The sequence below is a fragment of the Belonocnema kinseyi genome, chromosome 5 (genome assembly GCF_010883055.1).
Source record: "Belonocnema kinseyi isolate 2016_QV_RU_SX_M_011 chromosome 5, B_treatae_v1, whole genome shotgun sequence".
Taxonomy (NCBI): Eukaryota; Metazoa; Arthropoda; class Insecta; order Hymenoptera; family Cynipidae; genus Belonocnema; species Belonocnema kinseyi.
The window spans coordinates 20,654,064-20,668,358 of NC_046661.1; the positions used below are offsets into that span (position 1 = coordinate 20,654,064).

The 14,295-nt window shown below is 31.2% G+C and overlaps 1 protein-coding gene across 3 annotated transcripts in view; it reads left to right on the forward strand.

Moving 5' to 3' along the window:
• Positions 1–14,295, forward strand: part of LOC117173214 (neurogenic protein mastermind) — a 758,065-nt gene that overhangs the window by 101,717 nt on the left and 642,053 nt on the right. The gene's annotated exons all lie outside the window — the stretch shown is intronic.

Here is a 14,295-nt window from a genome sequence, read left to right on the forward strand (position 1 = left end):
GGATTTTAGGGAATTTTTTGGAATTTTTGTTCGATTTTTCAATATTTTGGGGTTTGAAAACGGGGTGTTCCGGATGAAATAGGGGAATGAAACTTTTTTCAGAGTCTCTGGACATCAGATGGAACCATTCTGAAACATAAAATTTTAGGTCTGGATTTTAGGGAATCTTTTGGAATTTTTTTTCGATTTTTCAATATTTTGGGGGTTGAAAACGAGGGTGTTCCGGATGAGATAGGGGGTTGAGACTTTTTTTAGTGTCTTTGGACATCAGATGGAACCATTCTGAAGCATAAAATTTTAGGTCTGGATTTTCGGGAATTTGTTGGATTTTTTTTCTCGAATTTTCAATATTTTGAGGGTTGAAAACGGGGTGTTCCGGATGAAATAGGGGAATGAAACTTTTTTCAGTATCTTTGGACATCAGATGGAACCATTCTGAAGCATAAAATTTTAGGTCTGGATTTTAGGGAATTTTTTGGAATTTTTGTTCGATTTTTCAATATTTTGGGGTTTGAAAACGGGGTGTTCCGGATGAAATAGGGGAATGAAACTTTTTTCAGTGTCTTTGGACATCAGATGGAACTATTCTGAAGCATAAAATTTTAGGTCTGGATTTTAGGGAATTTTTTGGAATTTTTGTTAGATTTTTCAATATTTTGGGGGTTAAAAACGAGGGTGTTCCGGATGAGATAGGGGGTTGATACTTTTTTTGGTGTCTGGACATCAGATGGAACCTTTCGGAAGCATACAATTTTAGGTCTGGATTTTAGGGAATTTTTTTGATTTTTTTTTCGAATTTTCAATATTTTAAGGGTTGAAAACGGGGTGTTCCGAATGAAATAGGGGAATGAAACTTTTTTCAGTGTCTTTGGACATCAGATGGAACCATTCTGAAGCATAAAATTGTAGGTCTGGATCTTAGGGAATCTTTTGGAATTTTTTTTCGATTTTTCAATATTTTGGGGGTTGAAAACGAGGGTGTTCCGGATGAGATAGGGGGTTGAAACTTTTTTTAGTGTCTTTGGACATCAGATGGAACCATTCTGAAGCATAAAATTTTAGGTCTGTTTTTTAGGGAATTTTTTGGAATTTTTGTTCGATTTTTCAATATTTTGTGGGTTGAAAACGGGGTGTTCCGGATGAAATAGGGGAATGAAACTTTTTTCAGTGTCTTTGGCCATCAGATGGAACCATTCTGAAGCATAAAATTTTAGGTCTGGATTTTTGGGAATTTTTGGGAATTTTTTGTCGAGTTTTCAATATTTTGGGGGGTTGAAAACGGGGTGTTCCGGATGAGATAGGGTAATGAAACTTTTTTTAGTGTCTTCGGACATCGGGTGAAACCATTCTAAAACATAAAATTTCAGGTCTTTAAGTTAGGGGACTTTGTAGCATTTTTTTCAGTTTCATTATATTAGGGGTAGAAACGAGGGTGTTCCGGATGAGACAGGGGAATGAAACTTTTTTTATCATCTTTGGACGTTAAGTAGAACGATTCTGAAGCATAAAATTTTAGGTCTGGATGTTAGAGGATTTTTCCTGATTTTTCGCTATGTTAGGGGTTGAAAACGAGGGTTTTCCGGATGAGATAGGGGGTTTAAACTATAATTGTTTAAACAATTTTCTGCAAAATTCAAATATCATATTCATGGAGCCCAAAGTGAGCCTTAACGTAGGGTAGAAGAAAAAATTTGTTTAATTCATTTTTACTAGAATTGTTCAAACGAAAATTGTTTAAACCATTTTTTCATTTTTCATTATCATACTCCCAGAGTCCTAAATGAACCCTGAATTATTGTGGAATGAAATAATGGTTAAGTCGTTTTTTTCTCTGTGTGGTCCTACTAGTTTAACCTTAAGATAGCAGCACCACAGGTTTAAAAAAACGCGGAGCATCAAATTTGGCACTGGAGCATTAAATGAGCCCTTAATGAGCCATAAATTAAAGTGCAAAAAAATATTGTCCAAGTCATTTTTTTCTATGTGTGGTTCTGCTAGCTTCATGTGAAGATATCAGAACCGCAGGTTTTTTTTTAAAATGCGTATTATCAATTTTGGCAGTAGATCATGAATTGAGCCCTAAATGAGCCCTAAATTATAGTGCAAAGAAATATTATACAAGTATTTTTTTTCGATGTGTGGTCCTGCTAGCCTAATGTTAAGATAGCAGAACCACAGGTTAAAAAAATGCGTACCATCAAATTTGGTAATAAAGCATTAAATGAGCCCTAAATTATTGTGAAAAGAAATAATGCCTAACTCGTTTTTTTCTCTGTGTGGTCCTGTTAGGTTAACTTTGAGCTAACATGACATGTTTTTTCGAAAAATTGCGGAACATTAAATTTGACAATAGGAGATCAAGTGAGCCCTAAATGAGCCCTAAATTATAGAGCAAAGAAATTTTGAGAAATAAATTTTTTTCGATTTGTGGTTCTGCTAGCTTAACATTAAGCTAGCATAAACACCGGTTTTCTTGTTTAAATGAAGATCATTAAATTTGGCAATGGGGCATTAAATTAGCCCTAAATGAGCCGTAAATTTCCTATTGGTTTTCAGTCCATTTTTGCAATGTGGTCCTGCCAGCTTAGCGTACCTCTAAAAAATTTATTAATGGCACTGTCTTATTACAGTAAAAAAAAAACTTTTAGTGAAACATAGTGGAAATTATAGGACTAGTATAACTAAAAAATTCTATAATCCCAAAAATCGGATTTTATTGTCAAGAAACTGTTTTTTGTTAGGGTGCATGTGGGGCAGAATACGTCAAGTGTTCCCACCTAAAATTAATTTTTTTAGATCGGGTTGAAACTTGGCTCAATTATAGTCCTATAGGATCTACATTAGGTACATAATTACATAGGTTCATTGATCAACCGGTTGTCAATATGCAGGGGCCTGCAGTTTTTACTATTCAGGCGTTTCTTCACCTCCACGTTATTGTAACTTCTTTTAGGATATTCCGATTAGACTTTTATTGTAGTCTTTTAGAAATCTCTTTTCATGCACTTTCACACTATTATAATTGTATATATTTTTTGAAAATCAAATTTGAAATTGATTAAAAAAAAACATTTAAAAAAAAATTCTATTTAAAAAAAAAGCTTTTTTATACTCTTTGAAAGCATGTAGAATAAAAGGGGGGTTAGAAATGTTTTCTTGGTGAAATTCAAATTTTGACGCTCATTATGAATAAAATCAAAGGTGTGAGATGAAATATATAACTTAATTTATGAATTTCTGCACAAATAATCTCTTAATAAAGTTAAATATAATTTGAAGGCATATTAGACCTGACAGTATTCGTTCCCGAGCGCTGCGGAAGTGTAACGTAGTACCCTCGAACGTAAAAATCTAAATTTGATTTAAAAAAACATTTCCGGCCCACTTTTTATTCTGCATGCTTTTAAAGAAACTAACATGAAGGTGAAGAAGCGCGTAAAAAATTTAAAATTTCAGGCCCCTGTATAATGACCACCGGTTGATAAATGTACGTATGGTTTGGTGGATTAATGTAGATTCACTAGGACTATACCCCAGACAAGTATCAAGCCGACAAAAAAAAAAAATTAATTTAAGGTGAGAACACTTGACGTATTCTGTCCCATGCATAAATACGTAATTCACCACTTCGCATTTATCATTCAATTTTCTAGTTTTTTTCGTTTGAAAGTAGAAAAACACACTTTTTTAATATAGGTTGTTCATCTTATCACGATGAAATGTAACGAATGGGCTTTTTTTTATTAAAATGGGTTGACATTTGACTAACTTGTTGAATTATAAGGTAATTTAACAGCTAAATAATCTTCAGTAAGACCTAAAGTTGATATAAAGTTTCGTACTTTCAATACATTAACAGCGAAATTTATGGAATTTCAAAAATCACATTAAATTGTTGTTAAATTTGAAAAATATCGGGGAAAAATAAGGAACTTTAAAATATTTTCGATTGTAGCTTAGTGATTTTTCGCTGTTATAAAATAAACACCTAAAATTTTGAAAGGTGTGTTTTTCTACTTACTAACCAAAAAAATTGATAATGGGTTACAGAATGACAGAGTCATGAATTATTATATACATGCACCTACCAATAATCGGGTTTTTTCCATAAAATCAGATTTTGGGTTGTACGAGAAATGTTGCATATGACACGTTTTTTAAGTTAAACAGAACTGCAATGTGTACTACGTTTCGTGAAAATTATATTAAGTTTTTTTAGCACAGTGTGATCAATGTTATTCAAGTTCGTGGGAGTGAGTTTTCGAAGATATCTCAAATTTTTGTTGATCAAATTTTAATCACTGGCGGCCATTTTAATTTCCCCATCAACCGCTACATTAACTTTTTAGTGCTTTTTTAATGTCACAAGGAAAACAAAATATTTTAAAATATGCAGCAAATCCATTAAAAAATGGTTGTGTGTATTCTAGTTAAGTTATGTACTTTCCAAAATTTTAAGTATTTTCAAAAAATTTTTAATTTAATATTTTTTTAAGATTTAAAAAATGTAATTCAATACTTTCACTAGATGTCAAATATATTTCGAAACTGTTCCAGTTAAATTTTTCGATTAGACCAAAATTAAAAATTCAGAACTTTTTCGAAATCTAAAACAAGTATTTATTATGATTATTATAAATTTTTGTTCAAGGCGATGTCAAGGTACCACATCATACCTGGCATCTCGGCGATCTTTTTCTATTATTCAGCGTTGGTTTGGATCTTATAACGCGTTACTTTTTTGATAGGCACGTAAGGGGGGTGCTGGTTAAATCCAACTTCGAATTTTTTCATAGGTACAGCACTGACTCAATATATATTTTTCCGAAGAATTTGCGAACGAAAGAAAGCAAACTTATCGAATATCAGGGGTTTTGCGAGATCCTTGGATCAATAAAATGTTGAAAAATCAAAACATTTGTTGAGGAAATGGTTATTTTCACGACAAATATGGATTTTACAAAAGATAGAAATCAGACATAATACTACAGCAGTACCTAACTTTTTAAAAAATCGAATATTAACGTAATATTATAACTGTATATTATATCATTTTAAATAAAACCGTGCTTTTTTGGTACATGCGCATTTTAAAACGTTGGATTTTCAACGTAACCTCAAAAACTGTCATATTTTATGCGCACATCTTCCTTTCAAGAATGACTCTTATCTACCATTTTAGTTTCTTCATTATAAATTTTCCAGTCCAATATCATTTAAGGTACTATACGGATTTTTAACTAAGAATTATAATTTTTTATTAAAATTCCCTGTTCCAATTCATAATTTTAATTTGTTCCGAAAATATTCCGCTTCAACTTAAAATTAATTCTTTAAAAAAAATCCCTGTTTCACCTCGGAATTTATTTAAATTTTAAAATTCCCATTTCCAAAACCAGTTTCATTACAAGTTTCAACTCAGAATTGGTTAAAATTTGAAAATTTTTCCTTTTCGAACATTTTTCAAGAATTATTCTGGATAAACTTCAGTTCCAACTATAAATTATTTATAAATTTAAGGTCCCCCGTTCAAATGAAAAGATAATTTGTATTTATTTTAAACAGTTTAAAAATTCTTAAAATGCTTTGAAATTTTATTTTTTAATTTTAAAATCTCCATGTTGTTTTATATTTTTTCAAATTAGTTTTTTTTTAATTCTGCTAAATTAAAGAAAATTTCGAAAAATCTTCCGCCTACATTTTTGAAAATTTTGTAAATCCTCATAGATGTTTTTAAATATTCTCTGAAAATTAGTTCATTAAATTAAAAAAATTATTTTCAATTTTCCTAGGAAATGCATTTTATTCTTCTGAAGTTTGCCGAGATTCTTAAGAAGCTTCTAGATTTTTAGTTCAAAATTTGCCAAAATCTGTACTTGATTTTAAATTAGGCCGCGGCCTATTTGCACCGAAATATGGGTACGAATAGTTGGATTTTGTCGGTACACGTAGACACTTCGTTAAAATTATTTGAAATCATTTCCAATTTTTAATTAATTAAAAATTTTTTTAATCTTCTAAATATCACTTTAACTTACTCGAAGTTTTAAATGTTTAATTTATAATTACTGGTTTTTAAGGAACAGTCAGATATTTATAAATACTAAGTAACTGCTCTTTTTCTTAATCGAAAAATTTCAAATTGCATAGTTCAAAAATGGAATATTTTAGAGTGAAATTATATTTCAAATTAAATAAAAGCCTTTGATTGTAAATATATTATTTTTAAGTTATTTTAAAATCAAAAATAGTTTATAAAGATTCAATAGGGCGTTCACATTTGTTTAACTAATAAGACTTTCCAATTGAAATTCTCTACATGAAAATCTGAATATTCTAAAATTGTGGACTGATTCCGAATCGTCTTATGCCATCAATTATTATTTACTTTTTAAATCTTAAAGTGCGATTCAATAAAAAAAATAAATGATATATATTTACAGTTGATTAACTAAAAATGTTGTTTTTTTTAAATCAAAAATCTTCCATTTTGAACGCTACTAATTTTTTTCCTTTAAGTCTTTAAAACTGAATTTTAAAATTCTTATATTGAAATTTACACTTAAAATTTTTAAATCTAAAATGGAACATTTTTAAAGTGAAAGGTTTTCAAATTACGAATTCTAAAGTAAGTGGCATTATAATTGGAAAAGATTAAAATTAAACTAATTATTTAAAAAACGGTTAAAATTAAAGTTAAAAGGATATTTTTCTGAACATTTCTAAAATTCGCAACACACATAATTAAAAATGATGTTTTTTTCTTGAATCCCAAAGTAAAAATCTTACCTGATTCATTAAAAGAAATGTCAAGAGCACCAGAATACTTGGATTGAAATACCGAGCTACCTGAAGTGATATTATCAAAGGCAAAAGAGGCTGATTGATCACTTATGATCACAGGGCTTGAATCAGTAGCTATTACAACGGTCTCTATCGTTGGATTCTCTTTCTCTACAAAAAGCCGAGGACTTGATGCATTCTGTGAAACAATAGTTTTATTTTAGCTGGTATCCTAAACCGTGATATTTCGTATTTAACAGCAATATTTTACCTGATGCAGAAAAATATCAAAGTTTGTAAAAAAATTTTTCCTGGGTCCAAGCTCTTCAATCAGGCTATTTATATCATCTTTATCAAGGTCCATAAAAACCTCTTGATCAATTTTCTGCTCTGTAAATCAACATATGTTACAGTTTCCTACGAGTTAATTTAAAGCCTGTAATTAATTAAAGAGGCTGATTACAAATTCATCTGCTATTGCTTTTATTAAACATAAAAAAAAGTTTGGGTTACATTTTTATCAAACAAGTTTGAGGTTGTGTATATGTTTTTGATTACTTAGAGTCGTAATAAAAGTATTATCCATAGCAAATAGACGCATGAAACACTTACTTGTTCTTCTGTAAACACTTTTGATTCTATCAAAAAATTCAGCCACAGCAACACATAACACATTCTTTTAAAAAAGTCTCGCGAGAGTTCTAAACAATACACCGGCCGAAACAACAAGGTCAAACTGTTATAGCGTTACGAATTAATAGGCTTATTCCAGCAAGCACGTGTTCCTCGAATAGTAGTGGCCAAACGATATTAGTGCATTATAATATCGTACAAAGCTCCGGGACCTACTTGTATGTTATTATATTGCACTTTCTTGCAATATAGGCGTTTCGCGATATCATTGTGCGTTATCTTTTTCTCCGTGTACTTATTATGATTGCTCATACGTGAAAAAATGGCACTTTTCGCAAGAGAAGTATATATATTTTTTAAACTGGGAGAAATCACGAATTTCTACTGGGAGAAAGCCGGGAGAAAAAGATAGTGACCACCCTGCTTAAAATAAAAAATTATAATTCTTCATGAAATCGACCTATTGAGCACTGTATTCGCGTCTTTTTTTTACTTAAGGTGAAACGGTAACTTCCTCCAAATAGTTTCAGCAAAACCACTCGCAAAATAATGCATTAATTCAAATTTTGTTTTTTGCATTGTTAAAAGTAAATCGAAATCTATTGCGGGCTTCTCTTCAAAATAAATTTTTTTCATTTTTTTAAATTTTTATTAACAAAATCTTAGATTATCTAATTACGAAAATTTTGGATGTTAAAAATGGGAGAAGCCCGCCATGCGGAAAGTAATAATAAACATAATATCAATAAAAAAAGATTAAATTATTCATTTATTTAAACAAGGTTTTGCTGAAAACAAAGTAAAATAAACCAGAAAAAATTCTGCGGAAAACCGGTTTATTAGTTCCCGGCTTTACCGCCACTGGTCACTACTGATCTATTCTTGACTTGAGACTATCCTTGCGAAAACTGCAATGTCGGTAACATTGGAGAACTTATACCTGCGTATACCTCAGAGCGAGACGAAGCCCTTGCTTATGACTCATTATTCGAAAAAATATAAAATTATAATAAAGATATTACTGAATTTCCAAAGTTATTGAAGTATTTTGAATAATACAGCGGAAAAATATACTAATTTTACCATTTATTCCAGATCAAATAATGTGAGATTCTTTCAGAAAGGTTTTCTTTCTGCCAAACCTCTTGAAAAATAATGCAAAAATTACGATTTCAATTATTTAATATTTATTGCTACATATATTGATAAGGCGGGCTTCTTTCAAAATCAAATTATATCCGAAACTACACTTTTAGTACTTAATAAATAAAATGGAAGTGATTATTGAGCAATTTATCTCTTGGTAGATTTCGGTAAAAAAAGTTTTGTTTTCTACCAAAACACTAGAAATATAATGAAAAATTTGCACTATTGTTTATTTAATGTTGATTGATATACTTTTATATTTGACGGGCTTCTCTCGAAATTAAATTATATTCTAAACTACACTTTTAATAGAAATAAAATAAAAGTGATTATTAATCAATTTATCTTTCCGTAGATTTGGGTAAAAAAGTGTTTTTTTCTACCCAAACACTTGAAAAATAATGCAAAATTTGCACTTTTGTTTATTTAATGTTTATTGGTATAATTTTATATTTGGCGGGCTTCTCTCGAAATTAAATTATATTCGAAACTACATTTTTAATATAGATAAAATAAAAGTGATTATTAATCAATTTACATTTCGATAGATTTCGGTAAAAAAGTGTTTTTTTTCTACCAAAACAATCGAAAAATAATAAAAAAATTTGCACTATTGTTTATTTAATGTTAATTAATATACTATTATATTTGGCGGGCTTCTATCGAAATTAAATTATATTCGAAACTACACTTTTAATATCAATAAAATAAAAGTGATTATTAATCAATTTATCTTTCCGTAGATTTCTGTAAAAAAGTGTTTTTTTCTACCAAAACAATCGAAAAATAATAAAAAATTTGCACTATTGTTTATTTAATGTTAATTAATATACTATTATATTTGGCGGGCTTCTCTCGAAATTAAATTATATTCGAAACTACACTTTTAATATCAATAAAATAAAAGTGATTATTAATCAATTTATCTTTCCGTAGATTTCGGTAAAAAAGTGTTTTTTTTCTACCAAAACACTCGAAAAACAATGCAAAATTTGCACTTTTGTTTATTTAATGTTTATTGGTATAATTTTATATTTGGCGGGCTTCTCTCGAAATTAAATTATATTCGAAACTACACTTTTAATATAGATAAAATAAAAGTGATTATTAATCAATTTACATTTCGGTAGATTTCGGTAAAAAAGTGTTTTTTTTTTCTACCAAAGCACTCGAAAAATAATGCAAAGTTTGAACTTTTGTTAATTAAAAAATTTTTTTGAATACCAGGAATTAGAAAATTGATGACAATTTAAAATTCTCCAATTTAAAAATTGCTAAATAATAAAACTTCCTATACAGCTTATGATATTATTGAATTTGAAAAAGAAGCACAATATAAAATTTACGTGATGTAATTTCTGAAATAACAAAATATGCGATACTGTAATTTTCTAATTACTACTTTTTCTATTTGGAATACTTTATTTTTGTAGAATTTTCAGTCGTCCTCCTGAAGTCGATTAGGTTCTGGGATTCTAGGTGCTGAATGAAATTGCTTGACCGCGCCACGCCCCGAAGACCCGCACGGTGGCCCAAAATTTGTTCCAAAACAGCCTAGCCTTAGAGCAGTAGTCGGTAAAATTTTGCTCGATTTTCAGGTGTGGTCAGGCTCCACCCGACTTCATTTTTTCTACTACTTTTCGGTCTATTCATGTAACTTAGTGTATGTGAGCTTACTCCAGCAGGGGCCTCCTTTTGTCCACAGGCATGTCAAAGTAAGGAAATTTTTTAACTTTTAAATTTGCAACGAGCGATCTGAAAATAGCATTATCAGCATCTACGAATTTTTCCGATTTGAGCGCGCCTAGGGCGCGCCACTGTTGGTTCTCACGCTTCGCGCTCGATCACTCTCTCTTACTTCTTCTTACTTCCTCCTTCTCACTCCGACTTGCTTAGAAAATTATCGATTTTACGAGTATCAGGTTCCCTCGGCTTTTGTCCTACAATAATAAAGATTTTGTCTTACAAATTTGGGAAATGATAGCGAGCATTATAACGGACGACCGCGAACTCTTCCTTCCTTATTTATTCCTTAATTATTCTTAAGTGCTACCGACAGCATCGGCACGACAGAGACCGCCTTTATACACTTTTTTATCCAATAAAAGATAGTGTTAATTCACCATGTCGTAAAACAAGTTTTTTCAGTGGGATAGGAGCCGCCGGAAAGAATATTTAAAACCACCCCTAGTGTCTAAAATTTAGAAAATCGTCGAAATGACCGCCCGGTAATTTTGATCAAAAACATGTAGTAATGCTAGCTTCAGGTGACTCTGGTATGCGAAACTCGGAAACTATTAGTGGTATCAAGATCAGCTTTGCGCAGGAATTTAGTGCTAATTAAGTGCTCTGGATTGGTGCTATTCAAAAATCCGGGCACTTTTAGTTTTACCAATAACGTGTGGTAATGCTGGTTTCAGGTGACTAGTGTTGTGAAACTCGGAAACTATTAGTGGTATCAAAATCAGATTTGCGCAGGAATTTAGTGCTAATTAAGTGCTCTGGATTTATGCCTTGCAAATAATCCAGGCACTTTTTTTTACCCAAAAAGTGTAGTAATGCTGGCTTCAGGTGACTCTGGTATGCGAAACTCGGAAACTATTAGTCGCATCAAATTCTCCTTTGCGCAAGAATTTAGTGCTAATTAAGTGCTCTGGATTTGTGCTATTCAAAAAATCCGGGCAGTTTTAGTTTTACCAAAAACGTGTGGTAGTGCTGGATTCAGGTGACTACTGTTATGAATCTCGGAAACTATTAGTGATATCAAAATCTGCTTTGCGCAGGAATTTCCGAGTTTCACAACACCAGTCACCTGAAGCCAGCACTACTACACGTTTTTGGTAAAAAAAAGTGCCCGGATTTTTTGCAAGGCATAAATCCAGAGCACTTAATTAGCACTAAATTCCTGCGCAAAGCTGATCTTGATACCACTAATAGTTTCCGAGTTTCGCATACCAAGGTCCCCTGAAGCTAGCATTACTACATGTTTTTTTATCAAAATTACCGGGCACAAAATTTAGTTTTTGCAGAATATATTAGCACTTAATTAGCACTAAATTCCGGCGCAAAGCAGATCTTAATATTTCTAATAGTTTCCGAGTTTCACAACACTAGTCAGCTGAAGCCAGCATTACCACACGTTATTGGTAAAACTAAAAGTGCCCGGATTTTTGAATAGCACCAATCCAGAGCACTTAATTATCACTAAATTCCTGCGCAAAGCGGATCTTGATACCACTAATAGTTTTCGAGTTTCGCATACCAGAGTCACCTGAAGCTAGCATTACTACATGTTTTTGATCAAAATTACCGGGCACAAAATTTAGTTTCTGCAGAATATATTAGCACTTAATTAACACTAAATTCCTGCACAAAGCAGATCTTGATATCACTAATAGTTTCCGAGTTTCGCATACCGGAGTTGTGGCTGCAGCTAAAGCTAGCATTACTACATGTTTGTGGCCAAAATTACCGGGCACAAAATTTTTTTTTCTGCAGCATAAATTTGCTCTAAATACGCACTAAATTATGGCATTGTGCCCACATCAATATGACAATGTTGTAATTCCAGCTTCCGGGATAATTTTATTTATTTCGGAGTAAATATATCAGTAAGAACCAATTTTTAAAATGTTTTCTGTTATTAATTCTACATGTTTTGCCGAAATTTGATCACTTCAGCGCGACGCAGTCACTAAAAATGTGTAACTATTTTTATTCTTGTCATGGAGTAAATTAGATATTGCAGGTTTCAAACGCTTTCGGGAGTCGAATGATTTTTCAGAAAATTAAAATTAAGGCTTACCTGAGCTTTTGTTAGGATTCAAGGAAGTTTTTTGAAAAATATTAGGTAATTATGTTTTATAGTTTTAAAGTTACAATTGATTCAAGATCTCAGCGCTGTCCCGTACGCGTTTTAGTGTTTGACCTTCCAATCGTCCGCTATTATAGAGAGGTTGTTATTGCAGGACGAGCTAGCACGTGTACGGGAGGTTCATTAAGCTAGCACCTACACAACCGAATTTTGGGATTCTCCATAGCTCAGAATTTTGGCCTTTTTTGGGCTCTTGAAATCCGCATAAAAAATTCCCCAAACCAACCCTTAACTTCTGAAAACAACCCCCATAAATAAATTGAAAATTTTCACGAATTTAGTCGCGGGATATTTTTGGGCTTTTTTTGGGCTCCCAGAAAATACCCACTACGATTTTTGGGCTTCAACCCTTAACGTTAAAAATCAACTCCTCTCTACTACGTAGATACGACTTTTTCAAAAAATAACTTTCTTGAGAATTGTAATTTATCAACAGAGTCTCTGATTATTGGGCTACTAAAAAATACCCAAAGCAGTCAACTTTTTAAAAAACACTACTTATTGAAAATTTTTAATTTTATATTCTCATCCTAATGAGAAGGTATTCTGTAGCCACGATCACTTTCGAAAGATTGATCAAATTGGATTCTGCTTCGGCACAATTTTTTAAGGCCTAAAAAGAATGAAAAAGTTAGTAAACCAGCTATTTTGAATGAAAATTCAAAAAGTGAGCGCATTTAAAAAATGTTTGACTATTTTTTCAAGATTTAAACAATCTATGCACAGTTTTTCATAATACTCGGCAATTCGAACAATTTCTTCCCATGAATTTTTTCGATCAAAAGAAAAATTTCAGAATTATAGAATTTAAAAAATAAAAAAAATAAAAAATGAACATTTTAAGCCAAAAAACGCATTACGAATGATTTATGGTATAATATTGTTTCTAAGGTATTTCACAAAATTATACAATTATTCAAAGGACTTTTCTTGCAGTAACGTAAATAATATATTGAAAAAAAAAATGCAGTTACACAAACATCAGCACAAAAAATAGCATACAAATAACATACTTAAAAACATGAAAAAGATAAGTATTACATATTTCAAGTAGCACAGTAAAAATTCATATTATCGCTTCCCAAAACATCTGTAGCATGACTTAGTGACCCTTGTCTATTCCCACGTGCAGAGGACAACTGAAGAGGAGATTATTGAGAAAGTGATCCCAGATATAAACGATATAGATGACTGGGTTGCGTGCACAACCTATTTCTCCTCTTCTGAATTTGAAAACTCGAAGGTGCACGATTGCCGGTCGGAACACTTCGGCAGTTCTATTCATATGTCTATTCGCTTTGAAATAAAATCAAGAGATTAGGATTTTAATATTTCCAGATTTCGATGCTGGCGATTCTCATGATTTGAATACTTCGCGCGCTTCTTAATATGCGCATATTTTGTGGTTACGTTATTTCAAACATAAAATATAAATTATATAAATATTAATACTATTATTAATGATAATATTATAATTAGGTTATATTATAATAGTCTTATTTATATCTTGATCCGCATTTGAAAGAAATTAAAGAAATTGGCGATCTTAATGATATTTAAATATTTCCCATATTTTAAATATAAAAATATATATGCAATATCAGAATATTAATACCGTAATTAATATTTTGTTGTATATTATATTGTGTTCATTATACTGTATAATTTATATTGTGTATATTATTGTACATTATCAAAATAAATTATATAATTAAGTATGTCATATTATAATTATATCGAGGCACTAGAAAGTTTCGGATCGCGGAATTGAACAAGATGAAGCTAGAAGTTGGCCAAAACTAGAAGATGCTCGCTCGCTCCATCAAAACATTAAAGTGCTATCTCGGGCGAGCAAAGCA